Source organism: Bidens hawaiensis, unplaced genomic scaffold (genome assembly GCF_021521415.1).
Source record: "Bidens hawaiensis isolate Kalapana, Puna unplaced genomic scaffold, B.hawaiensis_p1.1 tig00023156_1, whole genome shotgun sequence".
Classification (NCBI taxonomy): Eukaryota; Viridiplantae; Streptophyta; class Magnoliopsida; order Asterales; family Asteraceae; genus Bidens; species Bidens hawaiensis.
The window spans coordinates 96,644-102,643 of record NW_027493623.1 but is presented as its reverse complement, the minus strand read 5'-3'; positions in this window follow the sequence as shown (position 1 = coordinate 102,643).

Below are 6,000 nucleotides of genomic sequence, written 5' to 3'. Positions count from 1 at the left end.
TAAATATGATTTGTAAAATCAAACAAGGTTTATAAATCAAACACTCGGATATTTATTATCCGAGAAGCATTTCAAATAAATTAATATTATATTATAAACAAATGTTTCAAAATATATTAATATTTTATTATAAAATAAAGACTTCCGCTAAATAACCCATGAACTCAGATATATTTACAAAACAAGTACCAAGTATTGGTCACACGCCTAGGCTCTAAGTCGGGGTGTGACAATCGGCAAGGAATTTCATTTGCTAGCGCGGGATCTCCGGCACGTTAACGTACTGCGTCTCCGGTGACGTGTCAGTGTAAAACACATCATTAAGTACCTATGTCTACATCCAACAAGTCGTGGCAGTCATGATTTGCTAGAAAGCTTCTAACCGAAGTAAATAAGCATCTAATCTAATCTAGCGTTTCGACGACGGGTTTTCTAGCAAGACTGCCATGACTTGTTGGATGTAAACATAGGTAGTTGACGATGTGTTTACACTAACGTGTCGCCGGAGACGCATTAAATTATCATGTCAGAGACCCTGCGTTAGCAAATAAAGTGCATCGCCGGCGATGCATTATTTTTAGTTAACGCTTCGCCGTCCGTATGGTACTCAAATTTGGCAGCCAAGCGTTGACGATGTGATACTAAACGACCACAACACATCAGGGATGAGGAGATAGGGTGTTTAACACGTCTGGGACGATGTGCTTTCGGCCACGTGTCTTTTTGTGATTGGTTTGTTAACTCATCACTGTCGGCGATGCGATAGAAAAATGCGATAGAAAAAGGACAAAGCTAGAAATACGGATTTGTGTGTGGAGGGGATTAAACTTGGAATCTGGCTCTACCTATGGCTATTTTTAAAATTTCCATTTATACAAACTATAAAGACCCCATTTTTTAGCCGGAGATGGTCTAATAAATGTTCTAGGAATATTCCGTAGATAATTTATAAGCAAGTCAAATACTAATAAATACTTTTTAATGCAAAAGATATTGTCTGATATATTAGACACAAATGTAAGAATTTATCAATCATTTCCAAACTAGTCTGTTGCAAAAAAAGAAAAAGAAAATTGATTATTAGCTATGCGACACTTATGATCAATTAATTGCATTGATGTGTCTATAAGTGTATTCAATAATTTGTGATTTTATTTTGAAACTTCTTTCTAGGAAGATGATCAAGGATTGCAAAAATGGGAGCATGTGTGTTTTATAATACGTTGGTTCATGCCAAAAGTGAAAGAAGAAAATTCAGGAAGTGATGGGCTAAAAGGTTGACGAAGATGAAAGACTTTGGAAGAGCAATATTTTAGTGGCATATTAGCAATAATTAATGGATTTGTTAACTAATATATGCTGTATTGAACAAAATTATCCATTATTTAAGTGTTAATGTAGTTACTACTCTTTTCAATTTTCCATTTCCAATAAGTTTTAGTCGATGATGGCCACTAGCAACTTGGAGGTTACGGTACAATTGACTATTTTATTTTAACTTGAATTCAAAAGCAACATGCCACTACAAACACCATGAACAAACATGTCTAGTTGTAAACCCATACACCAAGTGTTTGTAAAAAAATGCCAAAGAGCACGTGTTTGATAGCTTAGGAGATTTGATAATAAATGCACACATGGAAATTCATTTGGAATACAACCATTTCTAGAAAAATAGAGGGAAGGAAATCGGTGGTGGTGCTACCATGCTGAACGGCGGCTTTCGATGGTTATTAATTGTAATGAATAGCGGTGGACAACATATAGTAGAATAGGGTATCAAGGACGAATTGATATAACTCACCAAAATGTAAACACACAATAATTAATATTGGATGCCTCTTAATTATATATATAGAGGAAAAATAACTCACAAACCCTATCACACGTAACTCGTGTTTCTCTTGATGAACATAACTCCGTTACATCTCATGTGTGTGTGTGTGTCTAATGTCTAACCATAACTCGGTTTATATAGACTATCTAACTTGTTATCCAATACATTACCAAATATAATAAAACCTTAATTGCAACCTCATAACTCATTAAAACATTAATGAATTAAATGGATCCAATAGGTCCAACCAAGTCACCTACAAGTAACGAGCCTAATAAGTTGAAAATTACGACCAACAGGGTAAACTGAGACAATATACAATAGAGAACCGGTGATAGTCGGCAATAATACGTGATTATGATCGATCTTGATACACGGTAATCTTGGTTGGGTTCATGTTCATCGAGAGCTAAAAATCTTGTAACTTTAGAATTTTGGTCTTAAGTACTAAATGTTAAAATACATTGCCCACGTGATAATTTGAAGACCAAGTACGTAATGCATGAAGTTTCCTATTATTATTATTATTATTATTATTATTATTATTTATTTGAGTATTTTGTTTATTCAATAAATTAGGGAGAATAAGGGGCTGTTTGTTTTTCCTCAAAAGCTCTTCCAGATCACTTTTGTCTGCGCCGCGCAGACCACGCGCATACATTGTGGTCAACAGTGTGTTTGTTTTCCCGAAGACATTTCATTAAAAAACCTCTTCGCGCCCTCTTCTCCTAGAAGTGTTGTTCTTGTTACTTCTCACCTCTTCTCCCCCTCTTCTTCTTTTTTCCATCATTTCCTTCATCAGACTCCAACCAAAGCCAAACCCTAATTATCTCCAACCCTTCACTCCACACCCCACTCCTCCACAGCCGCAACCCCGCCGACAGACTCCACTCCACCGCCGCTGCTCCACTCACAGCTGCACTCTTTCACCACCGCACTCCACAGCCGCACAACCACCGCACTCCTCCACCGCCGCACTCATCTCTTCTCTCTAATCCGCCGGCGTTTAGGTTGTGGATGCGGCGGCCGGAGGTGGATCCGGTACTTCTCTGGCGAAAGAATTTGGTTCGGTGTTGCCGCTCCTGGAAGGTGACACCGATCCGAAGGATTGCAACCGGGTCCGGTCGAAATGCTGAAGATTGGCCGATTGAATTGAATCAAAAAGTTGGAATTCAAGCTGCACCTGCTTTACCCTTTGCATCATCACAGTAGTTATTTTATTATTATTTTTACATTGTTATATATATTATAATTTTTAAATTAATATTTCAATACAGTTGTTTGATGATGATATGATAATTAGAGGCTGCAATTTACAGCACAAGTTATATATATTATTTTGATGTTGTTAACTATTATTTAAATTTTGATATTGAAGATCTTTTTTATTTAAGTTTCAGTTTATTTAAATTTTAGTTTTTTTAGCAGTTTGCAGACGTTAAAAAACAAACAGTCTTTTTGTTGCAGACTGCAGAGATTTGGTCCACCTCTTCTGCTACAGATGTTTGCAGATGTGGTCTGCAGACAGTAGACATTTTACATTTGAATAAACAAACAGCACCTAAGTCTTTATATAATGGAGTATTGGTTGTTAGTTAGTTTCCTGGTCATACTCCTTTATTTTAGTAGTCATTGTGAACATTGAGTTTTGCTCACGTTCATCTTTATATATTTCCAGTATGTAGTTGCAGAAATATTATTTAGAAAAGCTCGAAGCCTTTTATGAGCATACCTCTTTGTTTTCTTTGCATTATTCTTTCACTTTTGTAAAGTTGCGTATCGTCTCAATCTCCCCGAAAAGCTCTCTAATGTTCATCCAACTTTTAATGTTTCCAATCTCAAGAAATGCTTAGCCGAGGGGAATCTCCACATACCCCTCAATGAAGTACAAGTTGACGAATCTATGCGTGCTATCGAGAAACCCGTTGAAATCGTGGATCATATGGACAAAGAGACCAAGCGTAGTCGTATTCCGCTTGTCAAATTTAGTTGGGAATCTAAACGTGGTCCCGAGTTCACTTGGGAACGTAAAGACCAAATGAAGTTCAAGTACCCGCACCTCCTCGTTACGGCTTAGTTTCTAACTTCGGGACGAAATTTCCTAAAGTAGTGAATGCTGTAACATTTCGGTTTCCGTTTCCCTTTCGGTTTTGTAACCATTACCCGACCCGGGTTCGGGATCAGGTATTTTATCAATAAAGTTCATTGGTGTTCAACATTTTTATTTATTTATTTATTTTAATTGATTATGACTATAATTCATGTACAAAACTAGCCCTTAACTAATTTTAATTCATTTTTGAACCACAAGCCATAGATCGAGGACCTTTTAGCAAATGTTATTCAATTTTTTTTCTTTCCTTCTTCTTCCTCTCACTGCCGACACCAAACACCCCCCCCCCCCAATTGCTTGGACCTCAATTTTCGGGAATAATAAAAGAAATTGATCACGCCAAATCAATTCTTTAACTTAGACGCGTCATACCGACACTTTAATCATGGTAAACGATTAACTATTGACAACCAATTTACCAAAAAACGAATCGCGGCAAACAAATCCTTAAAACACTATAAATACTCGACCATTTTACAATTAAACTCGCCCACACCACCCTCTCTACGTTGCGACACAAACCCCTAAGACAACTACAGTTTACAAGGCCGTCCAATACCCATTTAAGATCAAAAAAGGCCGCACACTCCTGTTCGTCGTTCTCCCTCAATTCGTTGATATCCAAGGTAACCTGATTTTGCATATGGTTCGTTTTTAACCGATTATCAATAACCCTAACCTAATTTGAATCATTAACAATCAATTAAATGGTTTTGAGTTCTAGGGTTTGAATTGGGGAAGAACATAAATTGTGTATTGTATAATTATATTATCACTTCTATTGTTGTAACAAGTTAAGGCGCTGGCCTGATGGCCAACACCATTGTTCTTAAGGCTTGAACCGGCCTGGGGCGCGGGTTCGAATCCCCCAGGCCCGGTTTTTGGGTTTATTTTTAAATAATTCCATTTTATTAAGTTTTTACAATTATTATACATACATAACTCAAAATAAACATCGTTTTAATGAACCAAACTCCTAATCAACTCTTTTCCTTTCATATTTATGTAAATATACTTGGTTAAGTATTATAATAGAGGCTACATATATATATATATATACACATAAATATATATATATATATATATATACCTTATACAAATACTCGTAAATAATAAGATGTATATACCCTTTTTACGACTCTCGTTAACGAACCAAATTGTATTACAAAATATTCCGTTTAAACTTTTCCGTTAATATATTTATTTTACTTATCAAACCCAAATATGAATCAATAAATATTATAATTAAATACTAATAATAATAATAATAGTAATAATCACATCAACCATATTAATATGATAATTATAATAACCACATCGAAACCCGTTATAAATCTTAGTATTTCACTATGATTATATCTAATTCTTGTTATCATCAACAACTAGGAATAATTGTCGGTGAACCTCGAGGATTTTGACCGCTTTCATCCTAGTTCTTTTTCTTATTATCTATCCGCAGTTAGTCCACTCAATAAAGGTAAGTAAATTCACATCCCCCTTTTTACCGCTTTACAATTTTGGGGGCGTTATGCGTTCACAATTAAAATATTGTTTTCACTACAATTCCACTATAAGCGTAATTGAAATTGTTCGATTAGTTGATATGTGCAAATGTAACTATGTGTTTACTTTATGTTGGTTGGTATCCTCATCCTCATCCTCATTAGTATTATCATACGCCGTCGAATTAGCTCGTGATCAAAATGACTCGAGTGAAAAGACAACTTTTATTTATTGTTATACTAGTTGTAGTGATTTACAATTATAGCACGGAATTGTCATTTTATTATTATATATACTCAAAATCGTGGTTTACTTGCTCAACTTTATGTTGACAAAATATATATTTTCACGCATGGCGCAGGTAGCTTTATAGGATGAATTGAGTAATGGAAGTTAGATGAGACCTTAGGTTTCTTGATGAATGAAGAACATTTTCTTTTTGTTTTAAGTTATTTATTATTGGTTTGTAACGTTATTGTTAAGACAATGTTTGTGCTTTTGAAAATTGATATATGAATGAATAATTTAGATATTGACATGTGTATTT